The sequence below is a fragment of the Macaca nemestrina genome, chromosome 8 (assembly GCF_043159975.1).
Source record: "Macaca nemestrina isolate mMacNem1 chromosome 8, mMacNem.hap1, whole genome shotgun sequence".
In the NCBI taxonomy this organism is placed as follows: Eukaryota; Metazoa; Chordata; class Mammalia; order Primates; family Cercopithecidae; genus Macaca; species Macaca nemestrina.
Window position 1 is genome coordinate 124744143 of NC_092132.1, and position 20884 is coordinate 124765026.

The 20884-nt window shown below is 40.3% G+C and overlaps 1 long non-coding RNA gene across 6 annotated transcripts in view; it reads left to right on the forward strand.

Moving 5' to 3' along the window:
* The window catches only part of LOC139355881 (uncharacterized), a 58450-nt gene that overhangs the window by 10997 nt on the left and 26569 nt on the right, over positions 1 to 20884 (forward strand). For 3 of the 6 annotated variants that reach the window (XR_011607130.1, XR_011607131.1, XR_011607135.1), the window contains 3 exons: positions 541 to 806; positions 1933 to 2086; positions 4804 to 5694. This is a non-coding gene — a long non-coding RNA (uncharacterized lncRNA). Of the gene's footprint in view, positions 1 to 540; positions 1500 to 1932; positions 2087 to 4803; positions 5695 to 20884 lie in introns of those variants that run through there. The other 3 variants (XR_011607132.1, XR_011607133.1, XR_011607134.1) reach the window with 2 other exon arrangements.

Below are 20884 nucleotides of genomic sequence, written 5' to 3' on the forward strand. Positions count from 1 at the left end.
TTCCCACAGCCACAGACATAGGCATGCCTGTGCCCTCCCATTGATTCTTGCCACGGACAATCCTAGGGACAAAAATGTAGTGTTTCATGGCGACTTTGAGATGACATGCACCTAGAGGTAAGTCTACAGACAGGGCCAGCATTAGGTACAAATTGCAGTGAGACTTGTCTATGGCACCCTCCATTGGCACCTTTCTGCCTTTTACATCTTTCCTGTCCCTTCTCTCCTGCACTTAGTGCTTTGATACACATAGGCCAGGGATGGTAAATACATTCCATTTTCAGTGCCAACTGTGATTAATCAGTAGGGATCACTGTATTGAGAAAGAAAAAACAGTGGTATGTGAATTCTGGAATCAATCGCTAATGTCTGCCATGGAGACATTATTTGCATCTTCTCATTCATCTGTGAGCCTTAAAAGGCAAGACTGTGTGTTATTCAACTTCAGATCTCTAATTATTAGTGCCCAATTATGTATTATATTTGAACAGTATCTGTAGCAACTGTGGAATCTTTTATGTCTAACTTGCTTGTTTTCAGCTCTGCCCGAATTTCAGCTGTCACAGAATGAGTGACGTAGTAAAATGGAAATGCATCATCTCAGTTTCCCCATGGCCTGAATGTCCATACAAAATGAGAGCCAGTAGAGAAGAAGAGAGGACGTGAGGAGTTTTTAATAACTGAGGAAAAGTGGAAGGAAAAGTAAGGATGAAGGTGAAGATGAAGGAATACGTCGGAGATGCTAGCACTGGCATCCCCAACCACACAGTACCATGTCCTGCTAAAGAACTCTATAGAATATACATGTAAGTGCTATGCTGCAGCAGACTTAAACTTGCAAGAGCTGCTTGTTAAATTTTCAGGAATTTTGTGAGTCAATTGACATCATGTTTGTAGATTGAAATTAGCTGTGATGACAGTATTTATACCATAGGAATTGGCACAGACTAAAACATTTATAGTACCACATTGCATTTATGCCCCCAAACTCTGGGTGTAGACAGGAGTGAAATCATTAGTATCAGTCAATAGCATCCAAAATAGGCTAAGCTGTCTTCAGTTTTGAGTCTTGGTGGGAAAGTAGGACTGGCAATCTCGCTACTCTTCATGCCCAGTGGGGATCAGGGGTTGCTGTTCTTTTCAGTGTTCTGGGATTTGATTGGCCCTCTGATATGATTTGGATGTTTTGTCCCCTCCAAATCTTACGTTGAAATGTGACACCCAATGTTGGAGATGGGCTTACTGGGAAGTCATGGAGGTGGATCCCTCATGAATGGCTTGGTGCCCTGTCCTCATCATAATGAATGAGTTCTCACTCTATGAGTTCACTAGTGAGCTGTTGTTTAAAAAAGCCTGGCACCTCCCCCGTCTCTCTCTTGCTCCTACTCCTGGTCTTGCTATGTGACTGCTGACTCCCCCTCTGCTGTGATTGGAAGTGTCCTGAGGACCTCCCCAGAAGCAGATACTGACACTATGCTCCCTGTACATCCTGCAGACCTGTGAGCCAAATAAACCTCTTTTCTGTATAATTACCCAGTCTGAGGTATTCCTTTATAGCAACACAAACAGAGTAACACACCCTCTTATCAGAGGCTCACCTTGACATCAGAGTGGAAGAGTGGTGGCCTGTCAAACATGGATGGTGGGAAGGGCAGCTGCACAGAGGGGGCTCTCGGTGATTACACGATACTGTAAATTAGGTATCACGTTGCATTCCTGCAATGGCAATTTGAAGGGAAAATGACACAAGAACTCCTAGGTCATGTCATTGACTAAGGAATGCTTTTTCACTCCATTAAAATGAGCCCTGAAGGACAAGCCCAAGCCTACACAGGCAGGGTCCTGTAACCTGAGGTCACTGGGAAGAAAGGAGTTTCTCACTGGAGCTCAGAGAATTTCTCAATGTAACTCTTTCCTTCTCTGACTAACAAGGGTGTAGATAGCAGTCTTCTTGGGGAATCCATCTGAGAAAAAGAAGCTTCAGCATTGCAAGATTTCAGCTACTGTCTCTCCTTGGACAGGATTCCACCTTTCCCATGGCTGGAACCCTTGACACATGTCACTGTACACTGCTGTTCTCGCTGGGGTAAGGAGGAGCGGGGAGTGCTGGTGGAGAGGGCGGAAAGGTCCTGGGAAAATGGCTGATTTAGAGGCCATTCCTTCACTATACGATGCTGGTGGCAGTCTAGACACCTCTTCTTTGCTAGATTGTGAATTTGGAGCCAAGGCTGAATGGGACCACAGAAGGACTGTCCTGCCCATTGACACTGTCATTGATTCAGAGCAGTAGGAATGTGTTCGGTGAAGACAGGAGCAGGGCAAACTAGAGAAGCACAATAGATAAAATGAATGCAAGAAGGACCAGTCTCAAGAGAGGGGAGAGGATGATAGAAAGATAACCCTTGAATGACGTCTGCTCACTTCCTGAAGTGTTTTCTGAGCTTTGGTGATATTCAGTGCTCTCTCATAACTTCTGCCCCCTCTCTTCCCTTTCCATGTACTTTCTTATTTATTTAATATTGTCTTTAAAATTGCTCACTTAAAGAAAAACCTACTCAGTCTCATGTTAAAAATAGAATTCTTAAAATCATAGGTTTGATAGGTGAGTTTTAGTTTCTCTAACACATATGACTATAAAGACATAACTGTTAAAATGGAAAACTCTTAATTCATCCACCCCCGAAGTCATGGCGGGTCCCCATGCTGCACCTGGATGGGAGGAATGGTCTCCGTGGACACAGACAGATGTCACTTAGAACGAAACTTCAGAAAGTGCCTGAATCTGTATGTCTGTAATTCATCAATGCCTCCCCATCTCCTGCTCAACTCACATAATGTCAATTTAACAGTGGTGGCCGTAGTTGCTGTGGCATTCATTCACTGAAGCTCTCATTTGGCATCACACACATTTTTTTCCCTTTTGAAAGGCCTCAAGCACATGAACAAGAGTGAGAGGTGCCTGCTCTCTGTCCAATCAGGTGTTGAGTTGCGGTGGTTTGTTTCATTGCCAAGAATAGAGTTGTTGCCTGTCTAATGTACTACAAGGTATTCCATTTAAAAACAGGGTCTCTAGAGGGAATTATTCTAGAATAAGCTATTTCCCTTCATCTAACATGAAGGAAGAAAAATACCAAGAAGAAATCCGTATTTTCATGTCATTCTTCCTGTTTCTGCTCTATCCTCTGTCTCCTCCTTTTCATGCCACTTCTCTTGTCTGTTCCTAATTTTCTTAATCCTTTTCTCGCTCTGTCTCTTGTCTCTTCATCATAACCCAAAAATGCGAATCTAGGCTGGGTGCTGTGACTCACACCTATTATCCCAGCATTTTAGGAGGCCGAGGTAGGCGGATCACGAGGTCAGGAGATCGAGACCATCCTAGCCAACATGGTGAAACCCCGTCTCTACTAAAAATACAAAAATTAGCTGGATGTGGTGGTGCATACCTGTAATCCCAGCTACTCGGGAGGCTGAGGCAGGAGAATCGCTTGAACCAGAGAGTCGGAGGTTGCAGTGAGCCGAGATTGGGCCACTGCACTCTAGCCTGGTGACACAGCGAGACTCCTAAAAAACAAAACAAAAAAAAAGAATCTAACTTCTTTTTGTTTATAACAATGTACATTTTCTTGGTAGACGCTTAAGCCTGATGTGCACTTTCTTGGTGGCATAAATCACTTCTGGAAGGGGACTGTAGGGCAGATCTCCAAACATGAACGTTACCCATCAGCTTTTAATGGTAGTCTTGGCTATCTGATTGGATTATATTTCCACTAGGGGGCGCTCTTCCCTTTAAATGTCAAAAACTACCTTCCCTGGAATTCAATATTGCAACAGGAACAATGGAAATGTTGATTTCCTTTCTGAAATGGCTGCTACTGAGCACAACTCTGGAAGGAGATTATTAGGGATATGCCAGTTGCAAAGAAAATACTTGGTTGTAGCAGCAAATTCACCTACTATTGAAGACATAATGTCAATGAACAGTGGTTGTAGTTGCTGTGGGATTCCTGATGTAGTGACTTCTAGGAGATCCTTTCCTACTCCACGTGCCAGCTAGCAAATTTCTCTCTCTAAATTCAACCTGGAGTCAAGGGATCCTTCTCAATAATTTCACAAACTTTTGGGCCTGTAATCTTTCTAGGTTGAATTCTAGGTTTGATTTGGTGACTTTAAATCTGGTGAGATCTCAGCCATTTCCAAGACCTAACCCTTCACTGTACAAACAAGGAAACGGGCACAAACAGGTAGAGCGGTGTGTCTAGACCACACAGCACAAAGGGGCAGATCTTCTGATACCATGTTTCCAATTACTTCAGTCCTTAGGACACTTCTGTGTCCTCATTACAAATACCTTCTTCCAGCTTTCCACAGTGTCTTTTGTCAATAAGATTTATTTAAAGTCTTTTCAGACTTGACAGGGTTCACTGTAGCTCTGACCTTGTAATATTTTACTATAGACATTAGGTTATGGTAGTTTTTATATACTCGGGGCTACTCCAGTTTTTTCAAATAATTCACACATATTGAATTCTAAGTGAATGACATTCACTGGGCCCTTAACACATGAACCATCATATCCAAGAGGTAATAAAAGAGAACAAAAGAGCACTGACTTTCCCAGCACCCATGGACTGATTTTTGAGTTCTGTCCACATCTTAAAGAACGAGTTACTTTGGACAAGGTTACTTAATCTTCTTTGGGCTTTCATCTTCTTTTCTGAACAGAGACTTTCTGTGCATTCTTTTGTTTACTCCTTGAAATAGCCCCCAGAGGTCAATACAATTCTCATTGTCCCCATTTTACAGAAAAGGAAACTGAGACCCAGAGATGACAAGTGAATTTCCCATGACTGTCCAGCTGATACGGAGCTGAGCTGAAAAGTGAGCCTGGATCTCTCTGGTTCTAAAAGCTTTGCTCGAAAGCACAGGATGACACCACCATTCAATCAATAAGCAGAGACCCTTCCGTGGACTCAGCAGGTCCTGTTGTCCCTGAAGCTTGACGCTGTCATTTCAAACCACAGCAAGAACTCAAAAAGGAAACAGTGCAAGGAAAATAATGTGATATTGGAGAGGCAGCGTGGGTTATCGGGGGACATGGGTTCATGCCCCTTCTCTCCCACACGCGTGGCATGATGCTAAGCAGGTCACCTGACCTCTCCAGGGTTGTTTCCTCAACAGAGAAAATGAGGGGGTTGAGATGAACGCCAGCCCTGGGTGCTCAATGCTGCAGTCTGGGGTGGCGTGGACTGAAATCAGAATTCTTTCTCCTCCGCTCTGGGTGCTGACACATGATCTCTAGCTCTCACTCCCCACCCCTAATCTTGCCCATCTGAGTTTCAGGTTATTTTTTCCTTCCCCCTGCTCTTCAATTTCCTTATTGAGGAAGCTCTTTCCTGCTGCCTCTGTCCCCGCTGGAGTTGTTTGATCCGATAGAGCCAGTTGAAGCCAAGGGGACCCTGACTTGAATCTTGCTTTCTGACATGCTGGCTGTGGCTTGCTTGGAACCTGAATAAGAGCTTGCTTACTCCCGGTGTTCACCACGGCGGAACCATGGGTGCAGAAATGTAATTCTCAACCAGCCCAGTTTAATCCGCGAAAGACAATAGGGCTTGCAGGCGGTATCACGTTGAGTCTCTGAACACAGCACGGCTGCTGTCGCCCTTTTCATTAAAATGATTGAAATGTATTTCTAAACAGAATTGAGGGCCCCTGTCTAAATCAAGCCACTGTATTGGTCTTATTGTCCCGATCTGAAGTGCTTCAGCTTCTAGTGCACAGTTGCTTCTCAATAGAAGTTCATTATTACAACGATAATAACAACTGTACAGATACACAGAAAAGAAGTTCCCATTTCATGAGGGAAAAAGAAGCTCATTCAAACCAAGAGAGGATGAAAATTACTCTTGTTCAGCAGCTCCACAATTCCTGCTTTCCCTTTCTTCTGGAAAGGAAGTTGAATTTAAAAGCTTATCTTGGTTTGATTTTCTTTTTCCCTGAACCAAAATAGAATAGCTATTTAGCTTGAAAATTTGTAAGAGCTCAAGTCAATTGGTTAACCAAACACACACACACACACTCACACACACTTACATGCACATCTTAATATCCTCATTATATAAAATCTCAATCACCAAAAATGACCCCCCAAATTGTAAGACTCCAATGTATGATTGGGCAAAGGACATAAACAGATGATTCATAAGGAGGAAAGACACATGACAAAAAATATGAAAAAATTTTCAACACACAGATAATAAAAGAAATTCATAGGATAACAAGATATTGTAGGTGCTAATCAAAGTAGCAAAGATTTTTAAAATTATAACAGAAGAGGTCCTTGCTTTTGTGTAATGAGTTCCCAGAAAATACATGAAATTCACTCATCCTCTTCCAAATCAACATTACTGTCTGTGAAAGGAACAGTACAACCACACACAGAGATCCCAGCCTCTGCTGGGAAAATCCTGTGTAAACTCACCGTCCTCTTTGTTTCTTAAGTTCCTCCTTGGTAAAAAGTTATTTGGCTCATGCCTGTAATCCCAGCACTTTGGGAGGCCGAGGTGGCCGGATCACCTGAGGTCAGGAGCTTGAGACCAGCCTGGCCAACATGGTGAAACCCCATCTCTACTAAAATTACAAAAATTAGTTGGGTGTGGTGGTGGGTGCCTGTGATCCCAGCTACTCGGAAGGCTGAGGCAGGAGAATCACTTGAACCCAGGAGGCAGAGGTTGCAGCGAGCCAAGATCGTGCCACTGTACTCCAGCCCGGGCAGAAGAGTGAGAATCCATTTAAAAAAAAAAAAGGTTGTTTGTATTCAGACTCTGAAATTTCACAATTCTCCTCAGGTACTGTTTTTCTTTGCCCAATGCCTTTAAGTCTTCACTGATGGATATGTAGACACCTAATAAATATTAGACCTGAAAGTGTCCTTCAAAGCATAGAATTCAGATAGTGATTTTACAACTGAAGAGAGTGAGGCTCACACATTCTGAAGGTGGGAGTCAGGCTCTTTTTACCATAAAAGTTTTTCCTCGGGGTAATGGTCAATATCCACCAAAATCCAGGTGGCACATGCTTGATGCCCTTCTGAAAAGACTTAGTCTGCTTCACCACTGGTTTTAGCAGGCTGGAGCCAGGGTCTCAGTACACAGTGAGTTGCTCAGGTGAAAGAAGGTCATACTAGGATTTCTGCTTTCTAATGTGTCATCCTTTTTAAATTTTCATTTTTCTTACTGTTATAATGTATAGGTTAGTAGAGCACTTTACTTCTTGGGGATGCATAATTAAAGTTGTTTTGCTGATGGGATAGTGTTATCAAAAAGTTTGCAGGCAGCTGGAATGGTGAGGGATGTGAATGTGTCTGATCTTGTACAATTCAGGAAGCAGGGCCTTCAGAGTGAAGGGAGGAAGGAAGGCTAGCTGTGGTCAGAGGAGATGGCCAGCAGCGCTCTTAACAGAGGGCAAGAGTCACCTTCTTACCCCGCAGGCTGCATTGAGACTAAGGCAACTGGAAAGTTCAACTGAATCACAAAGGCATGCTGACGTGCTGGGGAAAAGCCAAAAATTTTGAAGGCCATCTTGCCAGAAAAGTGGCTACTGCTCAGGTCCTGTCCTGGCACTCTGCGCCCAGGATCCCAGGACTCAGCTCATGGGGTGCAGAGAGTTGTGGTATGCCAAGCCAAAGGTCTCAAGGAGATGGTTCCAACTGGGAGTCAATGGCAGAGAGGCCAAGATAAGCTAAGGGGCATGGCAATCTGAGGATCCAAGCCACCTAGTACAGACACAAGGACAGGCAAGTGAACTGGAGACCTTAGCAGGCTTGTCAGAGGGAAAGTGGGAGGCAACAGCGGCCCAGAAGCAAACTCCCTATGTCAGATAGAGGTGTGTGCAGTGAAAATGAAGGGGGAACCAGAACCCCTTACAGGAAATGCCCAGTGGAACTCCATGGAGTCCCTCGAGTCGTCTTTGCACTGCTGAGTCAGGTATTAGAGGACCCACAGTGCACTTCTGAGCCTCATTTCTGTCTCCCTTACCTACCACAAACTCTGGACAATCAGCTTGCACATTTGTTCCTTTATTCCCAAGGAGAACATGAGGAAAAGACGTAGATATCACCCAAATGTGTCATTTACCAGGTAAGAAAATTATTATTTCTGGGTGTCCCAGCAGCCTCTGTCAGGAATGCAGGTATAAGTAATCTCATGTGCCTTTGTTCCAGCCTCCTTGTGGGAGTCCAGTACCCCAGCCCCATCTTGAGAGATGCTGCTGTTCCAACCTCAGCATCTCCTAATGGAGTCAAGAGGTAAGGCTGATTCGAATTCACGCTTCTTCTCCTTAAAGCTAGTGCAACTCACAGAAAATTGAGAGCCAAATGGAAAACAAACTGTCAGTTTTCCTAACAGGTAGGCAGGTGTGTCTTAACCCCCAAGGCTTTCTGAGGGAGCCGGAGAGGAGAAAGTGACAGACCTGAGGACAAAGGAGATCCACCTGCTTCTCTAATTGTAGACCTTGAGCATGCCTGTCACCTGGACTGCAGCATACTGAGCACGGGGGTGGTGCCGGGCAGGTACAGCTCCCAGCACTCTGCTGTGGACATCCTAACTCACTAGAAGGTGACTCAGTCACAGTCTATCTAAGTTTATAGCTGAGGCTCTAGCACCTGTTCTAGAACAGGAGAATCCAAAGGAGGAGATGAACTGAATTTAGCACTGATTTTCTTTAAAAATATTTATAGAAACTATAACATTTCTGAGTTATCTAGAAATGTTATTTTTGTTTAGTTTGGCTTTCTTTTTTCTTTTTTCTTTTTTTTTTGCTTTCATCTCAAAATTAAACATTTTGAGATAATTGTAGATTCACATGCACTTGTAAGAAATAATACAGAAAGAACCCTCTATCTTTCATCCAGTTCCTCCAACTTGGTAGATCTTGCCAAACTATTGTACTATTTCATAGCAGGATATTGACATCGATACCATCAAAATACAGACCATTTCCTTGGCTACAAGAATCCTCCACATCCTCTTCCCTCTGGCACCCACCCCTTCCTTAATCTCTGGCAACCACTGTTCTCCATATCTATAATTTTGTCTTTGCAGGAATGTTATATAAATGGAATTATACAGTATGCAAACTTTTGGGATTGGCCTGTTTTTTTTATTAGAAGCATAATCTTCTGAAAGTTGTTGCATGTATCAATAGCTTTTTAATTTTTATTGCTGAATAGTATTCCAGCGTATGGCGTACTACAGTTTGTTTAACCATCCACCTGTTAAAGCATATCTGGGCTGTTTCCAGTTTGGGCAATTGCAAGATGGACATTGATACACAGGTATTTTTGAAAACGTAAGTTTTTATTTTATTTCTCTGAGGTGAGCATTTGCCCAGAAGAGCATTTGCTGGATCTTATGATAAATGCATATTGATTTTTTTTTTTTTCCGAGATGGAGTCTTACTCTGTCACCCAGGCTGGAGTGCAGTGGCACGATCTTGGCTCACTGGAATCTTCACCTCCAGGGTTCAAGCGATTCTCCTGCCTTAGCCTCCTGAGTGGTTGGGATTACAGGCACGTGCCACCATGCCTGGCTAATTTTTTGCATTTTTAGTAGAGATGGGTTTTCACCACGTTGGCCTGGCTGGTCTCAAACTCCTGACCTCAGGTGATCCACCTGCCTCGGTCTCCCAAAGTGTTGGGATTACAGGCGTGAGCCCCCATGCCTGACCAGTTTGGTTTTTTTAAAGGTTGAGTTTTGAGAGTTCTTTATATTCTAGATGCTAGTTCTTTGTCAAATATGTGATTTGAAAATCTTTTCTCTCAGTCTATAGCTTGTTTTTTCATCCTCTTCACAGAGTCTTTCACAGAGCAAAAATTTTTAATTATGATGAAGTCCAATTTATCAAGATTTTCTTTTAAGGATCACACTTTTGGTGTCAACTCCATGAACATTTTGTCTAGCCGTAGATCCCCAGGATTTTTTACTATGTTTTCTTGTAAATGTTTTAGTTTTATATTTTACATTTAAGTCTCTTTACATTTTGAGTTAATTTTTTAAAAATTAGGTTTGAGAATTAGGTTGAGCTTTTTTTGTTGTTTTTGTTTTTGTTTTTGTCTTGCCTGTGAATGTCCAATTGCTCCAGCACAATTTGCTGGAAAGGCTATTTTTCTTCCATTGAATTGTTTTTGTAACTTCATTGAAAATCACTTGGGCATACTTGTGTGGGTCTATTTTTGGGTTCGTTCTTCTGTTCTATTGATCGTTGTGTCTATTCTTCCACCAGCATCAAACAGTCTCAATTAATGTAGCTATATAATAAGTTGAGAATCAGGTAGACCAATTCCTCTCACTTTGTTCTTCCCTTTCAAAATGGTTTCAGCTATTCTAGTTCATTTGCCTGTCCGTATACCTTTTAGAGGAGTCTTGTCTGTATCTACAAAGAAATCTTGCTAGAATTTTAATAGGAATTTCATTAAACCTGTGTATCAGTTTGGCGGTGAATCAACCCTTTGCTATGTTGAGTGTTATGCCATGGTGTGTCTCTCCACTTATTTAGATCTTTAATTTCTTGCAATATTTTGTAGTTTTCAGCATACAAGTCCTGCACATATATTAGATTTGCATCTGTATTAGTTTGTGATGGCTTCTGTAACAAAATACTACAAACCGAATAGCTTAAACAACAGAAATTTACTTTCTCACAGTTCTAGATGCTAGAAATCTGAAATCGAGATGTCAGCAGGGTTGGTTTCTTCTAGAGCTGTGAGGGAGAATCTGTTCCAGGGCTCTCTCCTTGGCTTGTAGATGGCTGTCTTCTCCCTATGTCTCCTCACATCACCTTCCCTCTGTGCACGTCTGTCTCTGTGTCCAAATTTCTCTGTTTTATAATGGTGTCATCATATTGGATTAGAGCCTACCCTAATAACCATATTTTAACTTTACCCCGGTAAAGAGTCTATCTCTAAATAAGACCGTACACTGAGGTATGAGGTTTAAGATTCCAACATATCTTTTTGGGATGAGAGGGGCAAAGCATAATTCAACCTGTAGCAATACCTAAGTGATTTGTTTATTTATTTATAAAACAATTTTGAGTGGTATTGAATTTTCAATCATGGCTTCCATATATTGAATATGAAAGATACTCAACAATGTTAGTCATCAGGGAAATGCAATTGAAAACCACAATATAATTTAACACCTCATATGCTAGCTAATAGTTTTTAAAATGATAATAACAGCTGTTGGTGAGAATGTGGAGCAACCGGATTACTCATATATTGCTGAAAAGAATTAAAATTCTTACAACCACTTTGAAACAGATTGGAAGTTTCTTATGCATTTTAACACATATACTTACTACATGACCCAGCAATTCCATTCTTAGATATTTACCTAAGAGAAGTAAAGACATGTGTTCACATAAACACCTTTAAACATATGTTCACAGCAACTTTACTAATAGTAGCCAAGGACTGGAAACAACTCAAATATCCATCTTCTAATGGATGGATTAACAAACTGTGGTCTGTCCATACGATGGAATCTCACTCAACAGCAAAGAGTGGTGAACTACTGATACATGAAATAAATGGATGAAAATCAAAATTATTATGTTAAGTGAAAGAAGCCAGACACTAGTGCCTATATGACCATAATTCAATTTATATGACATCCTAGAAAAGGCAAAACTAGGGAGATAAATGTTCAGTGCTTGCCAGGGATTCAGCGTAGAGGCAGGCATCAGCTACAAAGGTCCATGCAGGAACATTTTGGGAGTGATGCATATGTTCTATATCTTGACTGTAGTGATGGTTACATAGCCATATGCATTTGTCAAGACTCATCTAATACAGTACCCTTTAAACAGGTGAATGTTTTTGTAGGCATATTTTAAAAGCATTTTTAAAAATCACATCAGAAAATTTTGTTAAACATGATGGATTGAATAGATGTGTTATCTTTGCTTCCTTCTGAAATCCTGTGGAGATGATTGCAGATGAGGGATAGGAGAACATTTTGGATGACTGAAAGTGGATGGACCATTGATAACTTAGCAAAGTAGAGAAAGCTTATGTTTAATCACCAGTCAATAAGAATGTCAATAAAAACCAAGACAATATTCTCATTAGAACCCAAGAGAGCCCAAGGACTAGAGGTGCTGGTGAGCTTTGAAAGACAAGACAAGAGATGGGGTGGATATGAAGATGACGAACTTAGAGTTAGACTTCCAGATTCCCTCACTCACCTGCGTACTCAGGTAGCATCTCCTCCCCCAACCTAGCAGGCAATGGAGATATATCTTCCTGAGCAATGGATCCAGAGAGACTCTGGATTTGGGGTTATCAGAGACAGTTGAGTAGGGAAGTGAGGACAGAGGCAAAACAAAGGGTGAGCTAAACGTCTCTCTACTGAATTGTGAGACAATCAGCCCCAACCTCCTGGGCTCGAGTGATCCTCCCACCTCAGCCTCACAAGTAGCTAGGGCCACAGGCACACACCACCACTATCCACATCCCTTAATCAGTTCCCAGATTTGGGTAGCCAGGTCTATATTTATACCAGACAGCAGATGAGATATTCCTTTTCTGGGCCAACAGAAAGAAAGTGCACAGAGATACTGACATGTCTACATCCCCCTAAGAAATGGGTAGGGATGCCCTACAGTAAGGTCCACTAGTCAGCAAGCTCCACCCACATGGTGTTTTTATGCCTTATTCCAATTACAAATGAATTGCTAGGAATAAACCAGACATCAGAGGAAATCCCCTGCATGAAAGGAGACCAAACTATTTTAATCAGAAAAACAGAACTTAGAATAAATAGTGGTAATGTTAAAAGACAAAAAAAAAAAAAAAAAAAAAAGCAGAGTAAAAAGGCATTTTTGAAGACTCTAAAATATTCTCAGAGAAATGAAAGAGAATTTCACACTCATTAAACAAGAAAACATTATTTAAAAGATCATTTATTTTTATACTAAAAATGACAGCAGGCCAGGCACAGTGGCTCATATCTGTAATTCCAGCACTTTGGGAGGCCGAGGCGGGTAGATCACAAGGTCAAGAGATCGAGACCATCCTTGGCCAACATGGTGAAACTCCGTCTCTACCAAAAATACAAAAAAAAAATTAGCTGGGCATGGTGGCGCGTGCCTATAGTCCCAGCTACTGGGGAGGCTGAGGCAGGAGAATCGCTTGAACCTCAGAGGCGGAGGTTTCAGTGAGTTGAGATCACGGTATTGCACTCCAGCCTGGCGACAGAGTGTGACAGACAATTCAAGATTTCGCTTTTAGGTTTTCACTAGAATTTAAGGTTACTAAGAGTTAAAAATTATAATATACGTAATTCTTTATACAAAGTGGACAAAAAAGATGTGTTTTTAATTTAAAAATTATAAGAAAGGCAAAATAAATAAAACAACAACACTGACACAACTCAGAAAACTAGGAAAGGAGATGGACTTTCTCAACACATTCAAGGGAATCTACAAAGCCCTACAATTAACATTATGCTTTATAATGGAAGAATGAATACTTTACTTCTAAGATCAAGAATAAGGCAAAGTCCTTTCAACTTCATACAGGAAGTCCTAACCAGTTGAAATAAGCCACAAATAAGAGATTAAAGGTGTAAAGATTGTAAAGAAAGAAGTAAATCTGTCTTTACCTGCAATTCAAGAACTAATATATAAATGAAAAAAATTAAAACACAGGCCACAGGCTGTAACTGTATTACTTCTTAGAAATACAGTTAGAAATTCAAAAAGAAAAAAATTAAGACATTAAATGATTCAGGAATAGGGAGTAGTGGCATAATAAACTGCTCTTTCTTTATAAGCTTTGTAGTGGTTTTTTATTTTTTTTAAAAAAACCTCCATTTTACTTTGATAAAACATAAATTAAAAAGAGAAAGAGGAAAAGTCCTCAGCAGGCATTTAATATATTATTGAACTCCAACTATTTCTTCAAAGACAGTTTCTTCATTTAATAAAGCCTTTCCCTTATTCCCCGAGTAAATTAAAATGTTGATGAAGTTTTGCTGTCTTTGAAAACAAAACTTGAGAAATTCAGAAGTACTTAAAAATGCAAGCACATTTTCATTTATTAATAGACTGTAATCAAGGCTTGGAATAAAAATAAAAATGTAAATTTTTGGCATAATTAATGAGTTTTAAAATTGTTTTTCCCATGGCAAGAATTAATAGTTTTTGGCTGTTAGCCCCAAGGGCAAGCTACTGTTCTAACACAAATGGTTTGTCAATAAATAGTTCCTATGTACACGCAGACATATATTTTTACGGTTCTTTGCGTAAATATCTATATATGTGCATATGTTTCTATCCTTTGCCTAAATATTTAGCAAAAGATGATTTTATAGGTATTTTTAGTTTTGTGGTTTGTTTTTAAAACTTTAACCAGAAAAATTCTACATTGGCTTTAGATTTATGTGACTTACCTTCACTTTTAGTATCAGTTATCTCTTTGTTAATACATGTTACGTAGGTGGGCATAGTTCAAGCATCTTTCTGAGTATGCACATTTAGTTCATTCAATCTCAGGCCAAAAGAAAAATCAAAGAAAGGGAAGGAAAAGCATGTTTTAATTGGGGGACCCAATACTCCTTAGGTCTACTTCCTTACTTCCTTTGACTTGCCACAGTGCTTATATTATGAATAAATATATTGCTCCTCTTAGCAGATATAGTCCATGGTCCGTGCATTCTTCTTTGTATTTTCATAGATTAAAAGGTTGCCCCCAAATTAACTTATCATTAACATTTTATATAAAGTCAATAGATGGCAGTTACTCAATAACTACCAAGCAAAGCTGCTCATTAATGGGGACAGAATTACCCCTCCAAGGGAGTACATGTAAAACTCATGAACTGCTTCTCAAGGGAAAGGGGCAGAAATGCTGTCATGCAGAGTGGATCTCTTTTGGAAGGGCAACACCCTCTTGGCAGAGTCTTAATTATCCAGGGGGACCACTGTGGGTGGAAGACCTGTAACGTTAAGTACAGCAAGTGACACTGAAGCAGAGCTTTGAAAGGCTAAACAGGATGTCCCCTTTGACCCATCTAATAATGGAGCTTTTCAGCTCAAATGTCTTCTCCTCAGATGCCAGTCAATCTCAAGTAGTCTCTTATTATCCTGGATTCCAGTACTATGTTTGCCTCTTTCCCAGCATTCATCACAATCTGCTATTATTGTATTTCCTTTCTTTGGGTTTGTGTCTCTGGCTAGAATTTAAGTTCCCTGAGGGCAGACCATTGTTGATTTTTCCCATCACTCCATGTGCAGTGCCTGGTACAGGGCCTGCCACCTACCTGGCTTGGCCTCATCCAGAATATGTGATTTATAAACTATGGCTCAAAATTGATATTTAGAATTTATTATTATTTTTGTTGTTGTTTTATGTTCAGGATATAGGCCTATTCTTTTTGTTGTTGTTGTTGTTGTTGTTGTTAGTTTGTTTGAGATAGAGTCTCACTCTGTCGCCCAGGCTGGAGTGCAGTGGTGCAATCTCGGCTCACTTCAACCTCTGCCTCCTGGGTTCAAGTGATCCTCCTACCTCAGCCTCCTCGAGTAACTGGGACTACAGGTGGGCACCACCACACACGGCTAATTTTTGTATTTTTAGGAGAGATGGAGGTTTTGCCATATTGGCCAGGCTGGTCTTGAACTCCTGACCTCAGGTGATCTACCTGCCTTGGCCTCCCAAAGTGCACGGATTACAGGCATGAGCCACCACGCCCGGCCTAGACCTATTCTTTAGAGGAAACTGCCAGTGAAAGTTTCACAAAGAAGCCAATTGTCTATAAAAATGCAGTGCACACTGCCTGGCAGGGAATAGATGCCCAGTTATCACTTGCTTGTTTAGTAATCTCCTCTAGTATAATCCAACAAGTACCCTCTGAATATGAAATGATTTGTCTTTAAACACAGAAATCAAAAGTTATGATAGGCAGATACACACAATATGTGACTCATTTTCTTAGCCATTGCTTCATTTATGTACTTATTCATTGATTTATTCATTCATATATTCATGTGATTTATTTCTTCATTTTACATTTACCAAATATTTACAAGTGCTTAGTGCTATGCTGCAGTTCAGACAGAAATTTCTCAAGAAGGGAAAGATTGATGGAAATCAGTGTGATTGATTAGAATAGTTCAATAGTCCCAGAAAAGCTTGTTGGAGATACTCGCTCTCTAAATTATCTTTTCCGTAAGTTAGAATTTTAAAGCATTGAATTTCCCTAAAATAAAACCAGCTTTAAAAGAAATACTTTATTAGCTATCAGGACTTTTCAGGCGTACAGCATATTATTGATTCCACCTGGGCTGCCTCTCCAATCAGCCAATGAAAAATGAAGAGTGCCCTGGTTTGGAGCAGATTGAGGCCTTGGGTGCCTTAGTGCACCCTGACTGGCTAAGAGTCAGTAACACGCTCTGCTTAAATGTTATTTTAGAAATCTATGCCCTAATATAAGATAGGGATCTAATTGGAAGAAGGCAATGCCGATCAGTAAACCATTATGAAATTTGCAGAAACCTGGGGCACCCACAAATGATGGGAGAGTATTGTCATACATAAGCTTCAAGGAGCAACTAACAGCTGAAAATATCCACTTAGAGGGAGACTATTCACTCTGTAAGGAGAGAAAAATGAATGATCTCTCCAACTGGGAGAAGCCACGGAGATGCACATTCAGCCTGAGGGAGGCCTGAAGCCTGAAAGCCACAGCCATCCATGCTGCCTCGTGAGACCACATAATTAGAAGATCCATGAAAGTAGGAGGAAGAGAAAAAAGACTGGGAGTGGGAGCTGAGGCTCCTTCTCAAATCTAGAGTTCCATTCTTAGGTTGTTGAACTCAAAAGAACTTGAGTTGGAGGAGATGGTCTAGAGCCATGAAGGAAATTAAGAGCTTTGAGTTCTGAGTGAAGCTGAAGATAGCTGTGTACAAGTCTAGAGTGGGTGGGATAAGAAATTGGGGGTGTTTGTCTTTGAGACTGTGAAGAGAAAGTACAGAAAAGATCAAGAATCTGTATAAGAATGATAATTACTAAAGAATAGTATATTACAATATTTATTTAAAACCATGCACCTATTATTTAAAAGCATGCAACCATATTGCATGCATTATGCAGACATTTCTATACTCAAAGGAATATAAATCATTCTACCATAAAGACACATGCACGTATATGTTCATCACAGCATTACTCACAATACCAAAGTTACGGAATCAGCCTAAATGCCCATCAGTGGTAGACTGGATAAAGAAAATGTAGTACACATACACTATGAAATACTATGCAGCCATCACAAAGAATGAGATCATGTCCTTTGCAACAACATGGATAAAGGTGGAGGCCATTATCCTAAGCAAACTAATGCAGGGACAGAGAACCAAACACTGATGTTGTCACTTGTAAGTGGGAGTTAAACACTGAAAACACATAAACACGTAGACACAAAGAAGGAAACCACAGTCATCAGGGCACACTTGAGGGTGGAGAATGGGAGGAGGGAAAAGACTGAAAAACTATCTTTTGTGTACTATGCTTATTACCTGGGTGATAAAATAATCTGTACACCAAACCCCCATGACATGCAATTTACCTACATAGCATACCTGCATATGTATCCTTGAACCTAAAATAAAAGTTAAAAAATATAAAAGAATGCACTACAAGATTATACACTCTTCAAATGAATTTCGATTCAACACAGACACATAGGCACCGAGAGAACCTACAATAGCTCACCTACAATGGCTAATCTGAGAGATATTGTTCCTGCCCTCATGGACTTTTCAGTTAACTGGGAGAAGGACATTAAACAATCTGTGAACAGGAGAGCAAATCTCATTAATGAAATATGTCAGGTAAAGAACTGCACTAGCCATTAGATTTTCTGTGCTGCCATAGGTGGTAAGTGGCTACTGGTGCCTTTAGGTGGGCTATGTTCTTGTGTACTTGTCCTGATCCCCCCCAGGAGATCAAAACCTAGCAGGTTGCTTGTACCTCATGAGAAATCTTTGGGATAATCTTTGGGAGGCTGGTACATATCTCTCATTTTTTCTTTTCTCTACATCCTAGCCCCACCAACCTCTTTATTTTTTTTTTTCATTGAAATAAGTTATTTTAAAATTATTTTAAGTTTAATACATTTTAAATTGTTTCCAGAGGCCGGGTGCAGTGGCTCATGCCTGTAATCCCAGCACTTTGGGAGGCCGAGGTGGGTGGATTACCTGAGGTCAGGAGTTCAAGACCAGCCTGGCCAACAGGTGAAACCCTGTCTCTACAAAAAATACAAAAATTAGCCGGGCATGGTGGCACGTGCCTGTAATCCCAGCTATTAGGGAGGCTGAGGCAAGCGAATCACTTAAACCTCGAAGGCGGAGGTTACAGCGAGCCGAGATTGCACCAATGAGCTCCAGCCTGGGCAACAGAGGGAGACACTGTCTCAAAAAAAAGAAAAAAACTTTTTATGTTCTGCTTCTCTTTTAAATATAAGTTCCAGTTTTAGATTATCTCTTTGCTTATGCAGATGAGCATAGGCTTTTAGAAGCAGCCAGATCACACCTTGAACACTTTGCTGCTTAGAAATTTCTTTTGCCAGATACCCTAAATCATCTTTCTCAAGTTCAAAGTTCAATAGATCCCTAGAGCAGGGGCACAATGCTGCCAGTCTCTTTGCTAAAGTATAGTGAGTGATTTTTTACTCCGGTTCCCAATAAGTTTCTCATCTCCATCTGGGACCACCTCAAGCCTGGACTTCCTTGTCCATATCACTATCCAGCATTTTGGTCACAGCAATTTAACCAGTCTTTAGGAAGTTCCAAACTCTCCCTCATCTTCCTGTCTTCTTCTGAGTCCTCCAAACCGTTTCAATCTCTGCCCATTACCCAGTTCCCAAGTCGCTTCCACATTTTCAGGTATCTTTATAGCAATGCCCCACTTCTTTGGTGCCAATTTTCTGTATTAGTCCATTCTCACACTGCTCTAAAGAACTACCCGAGACTGGGTAATTTATGAAGAAAGGAGGTTTAATAGACTCACGGTTATGCAGGCTGTACAGGAGGCATGGCTGGGGATGCCTCAGGAAATTTAAAATCATAGCAGAAGGTGAAGGGCAAGCAAGCAAATCTTCACATGGCCAGCAGGAGAGAGAGAGAGAGTGAAAGGGGGAGATGCTACACACTTTCAAACAACCAGGTCTCATGAGAACTCACTCACTATCATGAGAACAGCAAGGGGGAAGTCTGCCCCCATGATTCAATCACCTCCCACCAGGCTCCTTCTCCAATAGGTGGGGATTACATTTTGACATGAGATTTGGATGGGGACACAGAACCAAACTATATCAGTGCTTCTTAAAGAGAATTTTGAATTAATTCTTCTATTATTTTGCCCCACTGTCACCCCAACTATCACTGCCAATTCTTGAGCCTTTATGGGTACAGGCCCAGTGTCTTCAGTGTAAAATCAGTGTAAATTAAGTTGCTTCTCAGCTTTTCCCATCACCTGCTTAAGTTCAGGGTTTTATTTGTTTGTTTGTTTTGTCTTGTTTCATTTCGTTTCTTGGTTTCCTGAACTACTAGCTCTTCTACTTTTTTTTTTTCTGTGCTTATAGGCTTATTATGTTTTAAATATATTTTAACTGCTGCTTTAATGGGACTTTGACAGGAAATGGATGTCATAGAATACATAATTTTTAAAACTACAATTACATGTTGTTGTAACTAAAATTCAACAACTGGATAAAAGTTCATGTAAGTGAAAACACCCCAAAATAATAGTGGCTTGTCTAATGCCTATTATGTTCTAGGCACTGTGCTAAATATTAGTATTCAGTTAGCTTATTTGAGTCTCAAAATAGTCCTGTGAGCGAGGTACTGAAATAGTCAGATTGTCATTAGCATGACTTTGGCATCATAACTAAAGGACCAGATGAAGGTATGGGAGATATGTAGCATCTGACCAAAGGAGTTTTGCCCTGTCAGATAAGGCAGATAAAATAAAATTTAAGCAATAAAAACCAAAGCAGGGTTCAAAGAGACAATAAAGACATTACTGAAAGACATTATACTCAAACAGTGTAGATAAGTGTAGATGAAATAATTAGGTAATAGTGTACCTAGCCTCAGAAGACATCAGTAAAACCAACTTCACCTGAATAGTAATGACTTTCAATCCTCTATTACTGCAACAACAACAAAAATGAATCCATGTATCTATCAGTGGGTGGAGAGAACTTTCCTAGGTGTACAAAGCCCCCAGGTTTCTTTTCCTGGTCTAGAATGTCTAGTCATTACGTTTCTTTTACTTGCTTCAGTTCTCTTGGGGCAATTGGTACAATTCACTGGGAACATGAAACTGAGAGTATTTTAACTCCAGGAAGGTTTAAAATTGAGGTTATAAAGTAAATGAAATCCACAGTATTATTACCTTCATGTTAGGTTTAAGAAAATTGAAATAATCTTTGTGTGTTTATTGTTTAAGATAATTTAAAATGTATTATGTTTATAAACTTCACTCATTAAATTTATAAGAATTGAGTCTGTGGAAACTCAGTTATTTCAATTTTGGCTAAAAGGTAGACATTTGAAGAACCTGTAAAGTAGATTGAATATATTAAATTTATATAGAGTTTAGGTATTTACCAACTATTTGAATAAGTTTTACCTGTTCAACTTGAGTTGATCAAACATTAATCAAAGACCATATTGAAAGCGATGGCTGAAATTTGCTATATTTAGATATAGAATTGTAAGAATTTTAAATTAAATTCAAAGACTAAAGAAAACTAGGGTTTTGAATGTATATCTTAAATAAATTAAATGTTAAGTTAAAATCTCAAGTAGCAAAAGTAGTATT